Below are 17,767 nucleotides of genomic sequence, written 5' to 3' on the forward strand. Positions count from 1 at the left end.
CCACCAATGAGATATGACCCATAGCTTGGAAATCTCAACCAAGCTTGATAAACGTTCCCTCCATCACCTTTATTGTGCCTGAAACAACGTTAGGCATTTTACAGTCATGATAGCATTTACTCTCCACAGCTGCTCTCGGAGGTTCCTATGGCTATCCCTATTTTACGGATGAGGAAATAAGCTCAGAACTAAAGCAGCTTATGCAAGCCTTTAGCCTGTGACAGAGACAGAGGAAATTCACCAAACTGCTCCCCTAATTTCAAACATCCTTTCAGTTAGGTGGGGAAATGTGTTTACTTTTTTATTTTTTTATTTTTCGAGACAGAATCTCACTCTGTCACGCGTGCTGGAATGCAGTGGTACAATTTTGGCTCACTGCAACCTCCGCCTCCCAGGTTCAAGCGATTCTCCTGCCTCAGCCTCCCAAGTAGCCAGGATTACAGGCGCATGCTACCACGCCCAGCTAATTCTTGTATTTTTAGTTGAGATGGGGTTTTGCCGTGTTGGTCAGGCTGGTCTCAAACTCCTGACCTTGTGATCTGCCCGCCTCAGCCTCCCAAAGTACTGGGATTACAGGCATGAGCCACCGTGCCCGGCCTAGTCTTATACACACTGTTACCACTGCTCAGAATCCCTCCCCATTCCTTTCTCTAGTCTTGCTCTTTCATGCCTTATGCTGGGATTTTACTTCCCACAGGACTCCTTCCTGACTGAGAGCCTCTCTGCCCCTGAGCACCTTCATTTATAACATTGCTATTTTTTTTTTTTTTGAGATAGAGTTTCGCTTTTGTCACCCAGGCTGGAGTGCAATGGTGCAATCTCAGCTCACCAAAACCTCCGCCTCCCGGGTTCAAGCAATTCTCCTGCCTCAGCCTCCCGAGTAGCTGGGATTACAGGCATGTGCCACCACACTCTGCTAATTTTATATATATATATATATATATTTTTTTTTTTTAGTAGAGACGGGGTATCTCCATGTTGGTCAGACTGGTCTCGAACTCCTGACCTCAGGTGATCTGCCCACCTCAGCCTCCCAAAGTGCTGGGATTATAGGCGTGAGCCACCATGCCTGGCCAGCACTGCTATTTTTACAGCACTGGTTTTACAACATTTTCTAATTGTCACTATCTTATGTTCCAACCAGACAATAAAGTCCTTAAGAGCAAGATCTACAATAGGCACTAAAAATTATTGGAACAAGTAGCTGGCAACATATAAACACATTTCTTCTTCCTGAAACACGATGTGTCCAATCCTAGAGTCAGTCTTTCAGAAAAATTCAGAATACATACGCTTCACTTTGAATACAACCATGAAAGCATTACATTTTGGAGGCCAACATTTTTTAGCTTACAAAACTGGTTTTTAGTTTCAGAAGTACCCTATGAATGGTCCACATTCTGTCTGAGAATGCCAGTCTTTTGCTTATAGATTTCTAACTTAAAAATAACAGTCTGGTTCTTCTTAGGGAGAAAATATCTTGTACAGGTTGAGTATCCCTTATCCCAAATGCTTGAGACCAGAAGTGTTCTGGATTTTGAACTTCAGAGTTTAGAATATTAACATTGTACTTACCAGTAGAGCATCCCTAATACGAAAATCTGAAATCTGAAATTCTTCAATGAGCATTTCCTTTGGGCCTCATGTCAGGGATCAAAAGTTCTAAATTTTGGAGCATTTCAGGTTTCAGAGTTTCAGTAACTTCAGTACTTTAAAAGTGTGTTTTTGAAAGTTTTGTTCTGGCCGGACGCAGTGGCTCACGCCTGTAATCCCAGCACTTTGGGAGGCCGAGGCGGACGGATCACGAGGTCAGGAGATCGAGACCATCCTGGCTAACACAGTGAAACCCCATCTCTACTAAAAATACAAAACATTTAGCCGGGCATGGTGGCGGGCACCTGTAGTCCCAGCTACTAGGGAGGCTGGGGCAGGAGAATGGCATGAACCTGAGAGGCGGAGCTTGCAGTGAGCCGAGGTCGAGCCACTGCACTCCAGCCTGGGTGACAGAGCGCAACTCCACCTCAAAAAAAAAAACTTTTTGTTCTGTTAAACTGCTATCATAATTGAAAATTCTTTTGCTTAAGCTGGTTGTATCAGAAGTATTAAATACTGGAGATCTTTAGAACTTTCTGTTGAGTTAATCAATTGAAGTACTGTATGAAAATAGCAAATATGCAAATCAGAAAGGGGAGGAGCTTAGGCCAAACTGTTCAGAAGGAAAGAAAAACAGGTTTCCTTCCAAATGGGGAAAAGGCAACTGGAAAGATTTTTACCTGTTGCATAACTTTTTATTATCTCTTTCTGCTAGGCCAATCAACGACTGAGAGCTGTGAACTTGGAAAAGCAAATGCTCTGATAAATTAAGCAACTCCAGCTCTTTGACTAGGAAAGTTTTAAAGTCAGAGTTAAAGATTAAGTCTTCAATTAAACATTTTTGTTTTTTTACTTGAAGTTGCCATGAATATTCAAGTTTCTAACATCCTAAAAGGGCTTTATTTTAGGAGTGAAAAGATTCTGGATAAACTAAAAGGTTATTCTACCATGAGAAGACCACGATAAGTGGTGCTGGAACATGTAAGAATGGCTTGCAAAGGTACTGACCTCTGCCACTATGTTGTACATCTTTCCTTCTGACTCTGTTATATGTTAAGTTTTTAAATGTGTGGTCTCGAATGCTCATACTTCTTATGGAGATTATACGACCATGGAGATAATCATTTGTATGACTAGGAAAGAACAGTCTTCTTTCATGTGGCTTTCATCTTTAAAAGCCCAACTGCTCAGCTACCCACAAAAGATCTTAACCAAGACAAACTGATCCAATGGCAATTTCCCAAGAAGAGAAGAAAACAAACAGCCCCACTCTAACTTTGCAAAACCTGGTCTGCAGACCAAGGGTGAATGTCACAACTCGGCCCCTCCCCTTTCAGAATGTATCCAGACTCATCAACCATTGCCTACACATAATGACTAACTTCCATACCACAGGAAATAGGCTGTTCTAGAAACCTGACATCTACAAGTAAGGTGGTCTTATAATTGTATATCCAAGGAGTTGCTTGGTTTGAACTCAAAATCTGCTCAAAGGATGCTTGCTGCATGTCATCAATTAGATCTTAGTGGGAAGGCAGACTTGTAATCCTGCAAAACACAGCCTTCAGTAAAAGGCTTTTTCCACCTTGCCAATGTGCCCAATGACACAGGTCACGACACCTCTCTGAGACAAGACAGTAAGAATGACAAAATCGAAATTTACAAAGTATGAGGAATTGAAGCACAGATCCCACCTCAGTTGGGAAACATTTGAGAGTTTCTCATTATGAAGTCATGTAGAAACCTTGTATTAAATAAATGAAGTTCGAGGTTGCAGGGAACCATGATTAGGCTACTGCACTCAGCCTGGGCAAGAGAGTAAGACCCCATCTCAAAATAAATAAATAAAATAAATTAGGAGAATAATCTTGGGCTATATCACTGCCACCATTTTGCTTTTTTTTTTTTTTTTTTTTTTTTGAGACGGAGTCTGGCTCTGTCACCAGGCTGGAGTACAATGGCACAATCTTGGCTCTCTGCAACCTCTGCCTCCTGGGTTCAAGCAATTCTCCTGCCTCAGCCTCCTGAGTAGCTGGGACTACGGGCACCCGCCACCATACTCGGCTAATTTTTGTATTTTTAGTAGAGATATGGTTTCACCATGTTGGCCAGGATGGTCTCCATCTCTTTACCTCGTGATTCCGCCCACCTCAGTCTCCCAAAAGTGCTGGGATTACAGGTGTGAGCCATTGCACCCGGCATTTTGCTCTATTTTAACCTAATCTTCACTAGTAACACTTGGCACAGGGACCTATCAGACTTGGATCCATCTTTATAGCAATTTTTTAAAACTAAAATCTGAAACACTAAATAACTTATTACAAGGAGCTATACCAGATCCATGGCCCTTTACAGCGTGTTAACTCAGAACAAGATCACTTGCAAACACAGACCAATACCCAACTGTAGATAATAAAAGATGACAGTGTAAAGATACACAGAAAATGTTTAGGGACTACAGGTAATTAAGGCTTTAAAAAAAAACAAAAAACATAAACTACATCTGAAAGCAGCTTTTTCGGCTTCTATTGCTTAACAGAGATTTCCATTTTATTCTGGGTTTTACTGAAAAAGCAAGTGCCTCCCACAGTAGTCTGTATCATTTCTACTACTACTCGTTTCCCTTCTCAAGACCCCACTATGTTGAATTATGAGCAATATGACAAAGTGAAATGAGATTTTAAATACTGCCTGCCTCAGTGTTTAACATCATTTTAGGGCACATGTCCCACTGTCCCTTTAAAGCAGTCACCAGGAAGAAGTAATCTACAGGTCAGCTCTTGAGATGGGACAGAGCCTTGAATCCATGCACTGGCTTGGGTTCAAGAAGCAATTAGGCTTTTTCTCCCACCCCAACAGAACAAGTCAGACCCTAACTTTACTTCTAACATGGGGAGTCCCAACAGCAAACAATGAGGAACTGAGGAGCAATCCAGGTAGCCGGGAAACTGCTAAAGGTGAAAGAGTAAACAATATTATTCATTTTTTCATTGAAAAAAAAAAAAAAGGCCACCAATACTAATGGCTATGGTATTTTAAATTCTACATAACCTACTTGTGGGTATTTTTGTCACAAATGCAAAAAAAGAAATTTGTCAATTTGCTTGAGTTAGTCAAGTCTTTATTTTTTTGCCTGAGACTTCTGAAGGCAAGTCTTTAAGTCCTGAAATCGGGACCTGCTCAGCAGTGGCCATCACCACAAAGACTTCATTGAATAAGGTGTGGCGCTGCACTAGAGTTACTGAGTCTTGGAACCTACAAACTTCAGCCATTCGTATCCCATTTTTACCATCCCATCTACTGTTCACCTAATATTTTTCTTAAAAGCTTCTTTAAAAACTGCATCTACTGTTAAATAAAAATGATAGAAGACCATGGTTCTGGACTAAGCTCCTGCACTAGGCTCCAAGAGACCAGACTAAAAATCAAAATGGAGTCATTCATGCCCAAACTAAGTTTGTTATCTGACCTTCCCAGAAACCAGGAGAAAGAGATAACATCCAACTTCCCAAACTCCATGTTTAAATCTTCAACTGGCATGATAATGAAGTTCCCTAGTTTTAAACCTTACACACAAACACACACAAAAGTCTGAAGTAATCTAATGTTAACTATTCAGTCATTTCTCTATTGTTCTGTTTCCCTGTCCTGCCTTACAAGAAAAGCAGCTTTGAAAGGACTGATACACTCTTTGTTCTTTGCTTCTGCTTTCTTCAGCCCTTCTGTCTATAAAGCCAACTCCTGCTTAGCTCATCTAAACACTTATTCTATATTATGGAATGAAACATTGCCCAATTCTAGAATTGCAATACAGCCAGTTGAGATCTGGAAACTAAATTGGTTGCAATTTTGTCTTTGACATGACTTTAGTATCATCCTAAGCACTATTGTCCATGAATTCATAGGTGTGATATGATAGTTATGTTTTCATTCATACACATTAAAAAACAGAACTAGTAGGCTGGGCGCTGTGGCTCACACCTGTAATCCCAGCACTTTGGGAGGCCAAGGAGGGTGGATCGCCTGAGGTAAGGAGTTCAAGACCAGCCTGGCCAACATGGTGCAACCCTGTCTCTACTAAAAATACAAAAATTAGCAGGGCGTGGTGGCGGGTGCCTGTAATCCCAGCTACTCGGGAGGCTGAGGCAGGAGAATCGCTTGAATCCAGGAGGCAGAGGTTGCAGTGAGCCAAGATAGCGCCACTGCGCTCCAGCCTGGGAGACAGAGCGAGATTCCATCTCAAAAAGTAAATACAATAAAAAACAGAACTAGTAAATGAAAAGTATTCATCATGTGCCACCAAAAATCATCTTATGCACCATCAGCAGTAAAAAAACACGAGTATTCATTTCAGCAACACATAAATTACAAGTGTAACCAAAGCCACACTTTGAGAAACAGTGATTTAGTCCTAAATCCTTTATGTCATAGTTAAAGAAATAGACTGAGAGGGGATGTGATCTGTCCAAGGAAAAGCAGCAATGGTGGCAGAGTCTAGACTAGAACTAAGGACTTAATCCAATGGTAGTCCCACTACAGTACACTGTCTTGGTTGTTGAGCTACAGGAAGAATTAGAGACCTGGCCTCAGAGGAGTTCACCAACAAGTAAACTCTAAGCAGTCAGGAAGCCCTTTTGCATGTGGATCTGGGCTTTTCTCTTTATCTGAGACTCTGTCAAACATTATCTAGACTGGCTGAAATAAATCTATTTCTTTTCCCAAAGTCTAATGTGGTTTTGCCCAACTCACTGAACCTCAAGGCATACAGTCAAAGATAAAAATGTCTCCTGGATCAGTTTCCCAATTTTTGATCCAACAGTATCCTAGCCCCTGTCCCCACTGCTAGACTTATACAGGCTCCATAGGGTTTCAGGAGGAAGATTTTCCATCTCTGGGTTTTAGGCCAGCTTTGGAAACATGCTGGAAGTTTCCATTACAGAGTCACTAGTGTATTTCCCAGATACCCAGAGGACAGGTTTTATTTTCAAATGATACATAACTTGTGTCTACTGTGTGCCTAGCAATCTTTTTATACACTGTCCCATAAACTGACTATAAGAGGAGGTAAAATGATATACATGATTCTTGACTCCTTGGGAATTAGCTGCCATTCCAGGTGGGCATAGCAATGGATGCCATGTAGCCAATAATAGCTAATGTTATTAAATGTTTGTTTTTATGCCTAGCACTGTGCCATGTCCTTCGAATGTACTATCTTATTGAATCCTCACAACTATTTACTGTGATTACCCTCACTCCATACATGAGGAAGCTGAGGCTTAGAGAGAGAAATGGCTCATCCAAGGTCAAGTGGCAAGTCGGTGATAAAGTTCAGACTCAAACCCAGACTGACTCTAGAGACTATGTTCTCTTAACCAAGGCACTATGTACATCTATTTTTTGTTTGTTTTGAGCAGGGTCTCACTTTGTCACCCCGAATGGAGTGCAGTGACACGATCACAGCTCACTACAGCCTCAACTTTCCGGGCTAGGGTGATTCTCCTCAGTCTCCCAAGTAGCTGGGACCACAGGCGGGCACCACCACGCCTGGCTAACTTTTGTATTTTCTGTAGAGACAGGGTTTCACCATGTTGCCCAGGCTAGTCTTGAACTGGTGGGCTTAAGTGATCCTCCCTGGCTAGGCCTCTTAAAATGCTAGGACTACAGGCATGAGCCACCATGCCTGGCCCACTATGTATATCTAAATCTTTTTAAAAGTCATATTAAAAAGTAACATGGGCCGGGTGCCGTGGCTCACACCTGTAATCCCTGCACTTTGGGAGGCCGAGGCAGGTGGATCACTTGAGGTCAGGAGTTCGAGACCAGCCTGGCCAACATAATGAAACCCCATTTCTTCTAAAAATACAAAAATTAGCCAGGGCCAGGCACAGTGGCTCACATCTGTAATCCCAGCACTTTGGGAGGCCAAGGTGGGTAGATCACTTGAGGTCAGGAATTCGAGACCAGTCTGGCCAATATAGTGAAACCCCATCTCTACTAAAAACACAAAAATTAGCCGGGCGTGGTGGCACATGCCTGTAGTCCCAGCTACTTGGGAGGCTGAGGCAGAACTGCTTGAGCCCAGGAGGCGGAGGTTGCAGTGAGCTGAGATCGCACCACTGCACTCCAGCCTAGGTGACAAAGTGAGACTCCGTCTCAAAAAAAAAAAAAAAAAAAATTAGCCAGGCGTGGTGGCACGTGCCTGTAATCCCAACTACTCGGGAAGCTGAGGTAGGAGAATCGCTTGAACCTGGGAGGGAGAGGTTGCAGTGAGCCAAGATCGTGCCACTGCACTCCAGGCTGGGCAACAGAGTGAAGAAAAAAAAAAAAGGTAACATGAAATCTGTATTATAAAGTAAGCTGGTTTCTTGCATTAGGGAAGTCTAGACCTAATGCACCTTTGAAGTTCAAGAATACTGACTATTCTGGGAATGCCATTTCATACTAATTGAAGGAGGAATTTGCTGCTTATAATCTAAAGCTAATCAACTTGCAGTATCTGGTGTGTCAAGAAATGACAATTGTTAATTATCATTTAAATCAACTTTAGGTACCCTTATTCCGTTACTACTTACAAGATACAAAACTGGAGTACTAATGGAGTATTAGAAAAATGTATTTGGTCTTTGTCCCTGGTTCCTGCCAGAGATCCTAAAACCCTTGGAATTTTCTGTCTTTTATTATTCATGAAGAGCCCTCTGGACCACATGCCAGAGTTTATGCTAACAAGGTGATTTCACCATGGGCCCTTATAGTTTCCAGTGAAGGGCTAGCCAAACCAGAAAGACCAAGCACATGATTAGACTTCAAAGCCCTACTTTCTGAGCTTTGGGGAGGGGAGGGCTGGCTAGAGACAGAGTTCAATCACCAATGGTCAATGATCATGCCTACGTAATGAAACCTCAATCAGAACTCCGAAACAATGAGGCTGGGAGAGCTTCCAGGTTGGTAAAAGCATTTATGAGCTAGGAGTGGCACACCAGAAGGGGCATGGAAGCTCTGCACCCCCAACTCATACCTTGCCCTATGCGTCTCTTCCATTCAGCTGTTCCTGAGTTATAAATAAATCCTTTGTAACAAAACTGTAATCCTAAATATCATGCTTTCCTGAGTTCTATGACTCATGCTAGCAAATTATCAAACCTGGGACGGGGAGTCATGGGAACCTCCAAATTTATAGTCTGCTGGGCAGAAGTTCAGGTAACGTACAAATACCCAATACCTGCAGCTGGCATCTGAAGTGGGGCAATTTTGAGGTAATGCGTAAGTAATATGTGGGATCTGAGGGTGTGGGGGCCCACACCTGTAATCCCAGCACTTTGAGAGGCCAAGGCAAGAGGATCGCTTAAGGCAGTTTGAGACCAGCCTGGGCAACAAGCAAGACTCCATCTCTACAAAAAAAATTTTTTTTTAACTAGCCAGCCATGGAGGTGTGTGCCTCTGGTCCTAGCTACTTCGGAGGCTGAGGTGGGGAGATCACTTGAGCCCCAGAGTTTGAAATGACAGTGAGCTATGATAGCACCACTGCACTCTAGCCTGGGCGACAGGGCAAGACCCTGTCTCTATAAACAAAAAATGAAATAAACAGGTGGGGTCTGTGCTAACTCCACACAGTAACAGAACTAAACTGCTGGACACTCAATTGCTGCCCAAGAACTATTGGAATGATATAATTAATAACCTCATTAAGAGGTCCACACTAAAACTAACCATTCTGATGCTCAGAAGCCACTTCCCTGCTTGATCTAATCATTAAATCTACACCTGTCACCAATTCAGAGCACTGCTTGCAGGTCGGCACTAGCAGGAAATCAGGTCCTGTGGACAGATCACAGCACCTGGTCAAAATTTTTTTTTTTTTTTTTTTTTAAAGAAGAAAGACTAATTTGGCCTGCCAAAGAGAACATGGATGTTGTAGAAATGTGAAGTAAAAAATGATTTTTTTTTTTGAGATGGAGTCTCACTCTATCGCCCAGGCTGAAGTGCTGCGGCGCGATCTTGGCTCACTGCAATCTCTGACACCTGGGTTCAAGCAATTCTCCTGCCTCAGCCTCCCGAATAGCTAGGATTACAGGCGCCTGCCACCATGCCCGGCTAATTTTTGTATTTTTAGTAGAGATGGGGTTTCACCATCTTGGCCAGGCTGGTCTTGAACTCCTGACCTCGTGATCCACCCACCTCGGCCTCCCAAAGTGCTGGGATTACCGGCATGAGCCACCATACCCGGCCGATTTTCTTTAATCAGTTTTTTCACATTACAGTTCCCACAAAAGAATCATTAATTACCTCAGCAATTGACATGTAACTGTTCCGTTTGGATAGCAAACATTGTTAAATGTCAAGAGCCACTATCCAGTGTTCTCTAATGCTCTAACGGATACAAATAATTACAATCCCTTCTTTACCAACTTCCGATTTGTCAAAATAAAGCCCTAAGAGACAGGGATGGAGGCCGGGGGAATTGGCCAGCAGTCTGTAAAGATGATTGGTCTCCAAGATGGGAAGTTGTCAGAGAGGAGGACATGTAGGGTAGCCGGCCTTCAAGGGGGCACAGTGGTGATGGGTGGTGGGTGTGGAGTGGGGAGAAATGCCCATCAGTGGTCTAGCTGGGACCAGGGATAACTCCTGATTATGGCTGATTAGTCCATCTTGGAGAACAATTTGGCCAAACCAGCCACTGTGTCCCTGTACTCATCCCTCTTAGGCAGAAATATGCTTTCCAGTTGGGAGAGGACTTGTGATCAGAGCCCTGGCCAGGGCCAGTACACTGCCCAACTCCAGAGGACCCTGTCCCCTCCTTGTGAACGGCATTCCCTGGAGTTGGGCAATCTTGTGGGCCTGCTCCTTCCCTACCCTCTGTCCCCAGTAACTGCACTGTTAGTATTTTGCACCCTCTCCCAGCTAGACCACTGATGGGCTTTTCTCCCCAGTCCACAATACCACCAACCACCATGTCCTCTCAAAGGCCAGCTACCCTACACAAGCTCATCTCCGACAACTGAACCTCCCATCTTAGTGCTCTGGAAGTCTTTAGGCTTTTCTCTTTCCTAAAAAGTTAGGAAACTCTCAAGCAGAATGCTCCTCACCGTGGGCATGAGATACACCAACTGTTTTGAGTAAATGACTGAACAACTGACTATTTCAAAGAACAACTAAATTTCTAAGAGAAAAAGAATCGGACAACATTCTCAAAAGTAGACACAGAGCATTCACTCTATCACTCCTCACTCTCTAATTCCACTTACTGAGAAGGAAGAAAATGTCACAACGGGGAAAAACACCTCCTCAGAGGGCCTGAGACTTCCAGTGTGCCCCTAGATGCTGTCTCGTAGGACCCACACTGCTAGAGTCCCGGCACCCTCACTGTAATGGTATTATTCACCTCCCCCTCCTGTTTAAAGAGCACTTACTAGGCAAGTCATTAAGTAGACATAAAGCAACTATTTAATTGAAAACCAATTTGCTTTACAGATATTTTTTAAAAATAAGGAATGCATGTCCATGGTGGTTATTTCCACAGAGCTGTTCAGAAGCTGTTCTGTCCATGGATCCACCTGGATTCTCCTCTTCAAATTCCAGGGCAGGTCACAGGAAATGGAAGTCTGGTTTAGCATTTTGCACTGGTGTTCGAGAACAGGCCCACTTGCTTATCTGAAAAACTTACAGTGCACTGACCATTTTGGGGTTGGTTTGGGGGGAAAAAAAGAAAACTTACAGGGATAATGCCTCAACTCCTATGTGAATGTAATATGGTCACTTTCAGAACTATTCTGAAGAAAAAAGCCCAGCTTTCTATCAAGTATCCACAACCACTACTAAAACTAAGAAGCCTCTCATCCCACTACCATTAATAACTTCGCTTCACATATGCTTCACTATAGGGAGTCTTCTTTGAAAGATGAAGAGTTTGTGACAAAATGTTTGAGTACAGAACCCAAGAACACAGAGTCCAAACACCAAGGATTTAATTAAACTTTATCGGGTGCCTACACCAACTTGTTTGAGAGATGCAGTGCAACAGACAGAACAAGAATTAGTGCAGAGAAGGCCTGATTCTAGCCTTGCTGCTGCCTAGAGCTTGCTCTGTAACTTTAAGCATTTACTCATCTTTTTTTTTTTTTTTTTAATGAGACAGGGTCTCACTCTGTCACCAAGGCTACAGTGCAGTGGTGCAATCTCAGCTCACTGCAGCCTGACCTTCTGGGCTCAAGTGATCCTGCTGCCTCAGCCTCCCAAGCAGGTGACACTACAGGTGCACACCACCACGCCCAGCTCCTTTCCCTTATTTCTTGTAAAATGAGGTCTCACTGTGTTGCCCAGACTGGTCTCAAACTCCTGGGCTCAAGAGATTCTCCCGTCTAAGCCTCCCAAAGTACTGGGATTACACGCATGCAGTGCATTACCATGCCTGGCCTACTCATTTTTCTTGATTTCTGTTTTCCCACTGAAAATAACCACTTTTCAACCTGTTTTCAGCCTCAGAACATTTTATTCAACTAGAATCTAATAGGGTAGCCCAATATAACAGAATATTACAGTAACTTTTCACAGACTGAAGTAGTAACGTGAAACAGAAGGAAAACAGCAAAACCCCCTCATCCCTGCCACAAGCATACTTCAACAATGGCGGAGAGGGCTCCTCAAAGCCCAGCTTGAAATAAACACCAGATATGCTAAGACTCTGCAAGGGTCTGACTTTTTCCTGCTTCTCCTAAACTTCAGGAAGGGGAATTAACAGCATTCAAAGTAGTAATGCTATGACTTGAGACTCGTTCAGAATCAAAATTAAAGGACACATACTAATCCACTTTAAGCAAACACTGCATAGAGTTCAAACCCATCATGAATGATAGAGAGCTAAAAGCTGTAACCCAACTCTGCTGCTTGTGTGGAAACAATCTCCTACTAAAATAAAGGAGCAGGCCAGGTGTGGTGGCTCACGCCTGTAACCCCAGCACTTTGGGAGGCCGAGGCAGGCAGATCACTTGAGGTGAGAAGTCTGAGACCAGCCTGGGCAACACAGCGAAACCCCATCTCTATTAAAAATACAATAAATTAGTGGTGCATGGTGGTGCAGGCCTGTAGTCCCAGCTACTCAGGAGGGCTGAGACAGGAGGATTGCTTGAGCCTGGGAGGTCGAGGCTGCCGTGAGCCTTGATCATGCCACTGCATTCCAGCCTGGGCCACTGAGTCCAGCCTGAGACTCTGTCTCAAAAAATAAATGAATACATAATAAATCAAAAAGGGGCAGGTTTTTTCAACACTTTCTCTTGGACCAACAGGCAGAAAGAGGGGCAGTGGCTCCGAGATGCTAAGCAGTCTCAAAAATGAAGAGTCCCACACTATACACTGCTGCTATCTGAGATCCTTAGTCAGTCATCAGACCTGGTATGAATCTGCAGGCCCAAGTGACAGAATTATTTCTAGTAACCAGGTCCTGCGGTTGAGCCCTCCAGCAGAGCAGGGCACAAAAGGATCAGGGATGATGCTTCCCAACACTATGCAATCCAAGCTTCTGTGTGGCAATTCAATCCCAAGCCTAACAATATAGTACAGCTCAAAGGACACTCTTGAACAAGGTCAAGCCCTCAGGAAGGTAGAAGAAGTCATTGACATGTCTGCCTTTGCATGCAACCAGGCTGGTATCCAGGCTCTGGGCACAGGTGACTTATTTTGCCACAAGAGCTAATCACCACCTCAAGACTGATTTACTAAGCTTCCCTGTTCTGATGTATGGTATTTAAAGAAGGTCTCATTTGCACACATCTTAAAGAAAATGATTTCCCTATCTGCCATTCTCTTCTTTCAACATATCACAACTTCAAAGAATAAGAGTTTGAGCCACTTCCAATCTTTTCTTTCATTTTCAGTGCAATTGGCCATCTGTATCAATAGGTTCTACATTGGCAGATTCGACCAACCATGGGTCAAAAATATTTGGAAAAAAAAACGTAATAACAATACAACAATAAAAAATAATATGAATTTTTTAAAATACAGCATAGCAACTATTTACATACCACTTACATTGTATTTGGCTGTTGTTTTTGAGATGGGGTCTTGCTCTGTCACCTAGGCTGGAGTGCAGCAGCTCCATCACGGCTCACTACAGCCTCAACTTCCTGGGTTCAAGCAATTCTCCTGCCTTAGCCACCCCAGTAGCTGGGACTACAGGCATGCAGCACCATGCCTGGCTAAGTTTTTTAAATTTTTTATAGAGACAGGGCCTGACTATCTTGCGTAGGCTGGACTTGAACTCCTGGCCTCCAAGCAATCCTCCCACATAATAAAACAAAAAGGGGGCAGGTATTTGTAGTAGCCTCCTAACGTGCTGGGATTACAGGAATGAGCCACCACACCCAAACTGTATTAGGCATTATAAGTAATCTGGAAATGCCTCCTGAGTAGCTGGGACTACAGATGTGCATCACCGCCACTCCCTGCACCTTCCCATATACTACCACTTTATATAAGTCTTGATCATTTGTGAATTTGGTAACTAAGGGGTCCAAAACCAATCCCCCAGGATACCAAGGGGATGTAAATACGTTACGCTCTAGTTTGTAATTATTCACTGATTAAACGGTCAAGTTCTGTGGTAATCCCTTCTCACCACCCAAAAGAATAGGATTCACCATCATCTAGGAACACAGACGTAAGAACTAGTGAAACTAGATTTGAACTGAAAGACACTAACTCAATTAACCCTGGTCCATTGTGCAAAGAGCTCCAGAACAGTCTAAACAGACACAAAGAGATAATTTTAAGTTATCAAGACCCGGGAAAACAGGAGTTACCACGTCATTACCATTGTTTCAATCTAAGTTACCACTTCTTCACCTCAAAACAACTGGCAACTACTGCACAATTAAATGTCCTTACTTCAGCACATAGAGACAGTCCCAGACTACTTCAAGTACTTACACAACCATTCTGTTTTTCACTTCCAGTATTCATTCAATAAATTACATGAGATATTCAATATTTTATTATAAAATAGGCTCGTTAGATGCATTTGCCAAACTGCAGGTTAATGTTCTTGGCATGTTTAAGGTAGGCTAGGCTAAGCCATGATGTTCGGTAGGTGAGGTATATTAAATGCATTTTTTTACTAACAATATTTTCAACTTATGATGGGGTTATAAAAGGTAACCCCACTGTAAATCAAAGAGCATCTGTACACCAAAACAGTAGCAAAATCTGATTACCTTTAAGTCGTGTAATGCAATGTAAAACCACTTACCCACAACTCCAATAGCAAGTGGCATCAACTGGCTTTCTAGGTTGCCCACCTTTCAGAAGAGTTTGTCCAAAAGCCTGCAAAGTGTAAGAAATAAATCCACTGGTACCCTAAATTAAAAGGCCAGCTCAGCTCCGAAAATCCAATCCACTTAAATTTGTGGATTCTTTCCCCAAACACAATTAGTAGCCAATGTAGAAGTCAATGGCTTCTCCTTGTGTTCAAGTCCCCTCCTACCCACCCGCCCCCTTTCAAAAATTAGAAAAGAGCCACCAGTCTCCAAACTGGCTGATGAAACTTCAGCCTACAAGATATTTTCATATTTGAGTTACAATAAACCATTGAAATGAAAATGAAGTGGAGAGCTTAGTAACCCATCAGATAGAGCATTTTATGCCAAGAATCAGCATATAAGTTAAGTCCAAAACCTTTAACCTGGGCCAAAGCCAAATAATTAAATTAACAAATCTCACTACCAATTCTCTATTCCTTTGAGATACTCTAGTATGAAGAGTAGAAGTTGCCTGTTCCTAGATGTTTACTTTAGTCATTTGCTTGCTAACTAAAAGACATTCTGTTTGCAATCAAATCAGAATTAGTAATTCAGTACCAGGATCTACCTCGTCCCCTTCATTGCCCCCAGAACTGCCCAGAAAGCTCTGTTCAAGTTTTCGATAATCCTTCTACAGGTGCCACGAGAATACTAGAACCTAAAACAGGTGACAAGTCCTCAATTTCTGATTCGTTTTCCCCAAACACTAAAAGGTTTTATTTAGCATTTCTAATACTGAGTTTACTACAAATAGCCCAAGCAACATTTAAGTCTCTCAACTGCCTGGCTCAAAGAGCCAATTCACTCAAAGAACACACTAGTCACTGTTGTAGGGTTCAAGAGAAGAAAAAAGCATATTCTGTTTCAGCCCAGTGTGACATGGCTCAAGAGGGCCAAATCAAGGAGTCTTGATTGGGCCTCTCAAGTGGACAATCTGGTCAAGGTGAGGCTGAAAAGCAGCACACCATTAGAGATGAATGCCCTCAGCAGAAGGCAAAAGTAGGTTACATCCCTTGGTTACATGCCAGCCCAAAGATGCCGACACAGTGGAATTGAGCCCCACAATGGTCATTTATCTAATGTAATCCACTGAGTGAACTTTTAGTACCAACCTACACCTCAGCTGAGTGTTATTAGTCATCAGAAGGATCAAACAAGAGTGGAACTATTGCAACATAAACTGCCTCCCTACAAAAGACAACTTGAAACTTAGATCCTGATGGTCATCTTGGTAGATGGACAAGGGCATATTATTAACACTTGCCCAGTCCTTAAATTCATACAGAGCTGGAAACAAAGGAGGATTCGTATACTAGAACACATTCAGAGAACTTATTATGCAGTTTTAAACAGCAGTATATAAGACAAAATAAAGAAAGAGGTGTGTCCTCAATTGAACATCCTGCTGAAAATCTGAACACCCAGCTTGAAATTTAACTGCCAGAAAAGACCCAGGTGACCACTGCCTCTTCCTCTCCCACTCAGCAGAGTGACTTTATTATGATCGTCCAACAGTACCTGCAAAAACAGTAAGTGATAAGACCCTAGTTAAGGCAACAGAATTAATCAACAAGCAGCATCATTTTCTACTTCCTACTCCTTCTGGCAATTTGTTTGCCTACCTATTCTGAGCCCCATATCCACCTCTCTGACCTTATCTCCAACTCTCCCCCGTGTTCACTAAGCTCTGGCTATTACTCACCCAACCCATCCTCTTTCCACTACCTCCCACCTACCCTGACCCTTTCTTCCCATTCCCTGGAACTTGACAAGCGCATTCCAGCCAGTTTCTGCACCAGCTGTTCCCTGAACCTGGAAGGATCTTCCCCTTCTCTTTGGATGGCTGGCTCCTTCTTTATACTTAAAGCTCAACTTAAGTGTCACTTCCTCAGAAAGATCCTCTTTGACTGCATCTACAGTTAAGACACTTTCAATCACATCACTCTTATTTTCTTCAGCGCTTGATCAAAATCTGGTTTACTGGGATATATATTATGTCTCTCTCTGTCCCCAGCTCCCACTCCGATGTAAGCTCCACGAAAGGGTGAACCTTTTGCTTGTGTTCACCTGTGTACACCCAGTGCCTGAAACACTGGCTAGCACTTAGGAGTCAATAAATGTTTGTTGAATTAATGAACTGTGAACTTTTTAGTCAATGGCAAACTAGGTTCTAAATCAGTTAAAGTGAGAACAGTAGTCATTCTTCTGTTGTATTTTTGTGAAACATCTAAACACGCTGTTACTGGTATAATCAAGCATTAAATATTCTGTTTTTTAGGGCCCGAAAGCCCTGAATAGGACTTCCTAGCATCAGATCTTCCTAGCGCTATGCATATCAAGCTCAGTGACAGAAGGACAGGACTTACGGGCACTTTCTAATCAAAGGACTCCGAAAATGTAGGCACTATCTCTTAAAGTTCTTCAGAAAACAGTTTCAGATTCTACAAAAGATTTCCGAAGAATGTATCAACACCAAAAGGAAAATCATAACACTTCACTCTGATATCTGTCTGAGAGGCTAGAAGAGTGCTCCTTGATTTTTTTTTTAAACCAACAGCATATCAACAAAGAGGCCTTCTTTCCATTCTTTGCTTCAAATAATTTTTTCACATCCGTTATTGGTTTGTATTCGCCCTTAAACCAAAACTAAACAGATCACATTGTCTCATTTAGGACCCCCATACACAAAGAATCAGCTACGTAAAGATGAAAATCAGCACAAGCTGAATGTGTCACTGATGATTTGTGTGTCACACATAAATGGAGAAAAACATAAAAGAGCTATTGTCCAATTGTAGAAACAAAAAAGTAATATGGGGTTTTCTGTTCTCTGAAGTGCATCATGAAAAGTGGGTGGAGAGAAACACAGAAATCCAGAATTA

At 42.6% G+C, this 17,767-nt stretch overlaps 1 protein-coding gene across 5 annotated transcripts in view; it reads right to left on the bottom strand.

Moving 5' to 3' along the window:
• The window catches only part of DCUN1D3 (defective in cullin neddylation 1 domain containing 3), a 46,036-nt gene that overhangs the window by 26,408 nt on the left and 1,861 nt on the right, over window positions 1–17,767 (bottom strand). The window contains exons 2-3 of one of the 5 annotated variants that reach the window (XM_063796810.1): window positions 17,252–17,326; window positions 14,837–16,403 (exon numbers count right to left, since the gene is read on the bottom strand). The exons of 2 other annotated variants lie outside the window; for them this stretch is intronic. The gene's annotated coding sequence lies outside the window, so the exon portion shown is untranslated. The remainder of the gene's footprint in view (window positions 1–14,836; window positions 16,404–17,251; window positions 17,327–17,767) is intronic. 2 more of the 5 variants (XM_016929606.3, XM_016929608.3) reach the window with 2 other exon arrangements.

Source organism: Pan troglodytes, chromosome 18, assembly GCF_028858775.2.
Source record: "Pan troglodytes isolate AG18354 chromosome 18, NHGRI_mPanTro3-v2.0_pri, whole genome shotgun sequence".
NCBI lineage: Eukaryota > Metazoa > Chordata > Mammalia > Primates > Hominidae > Pan > Pan troglodytes.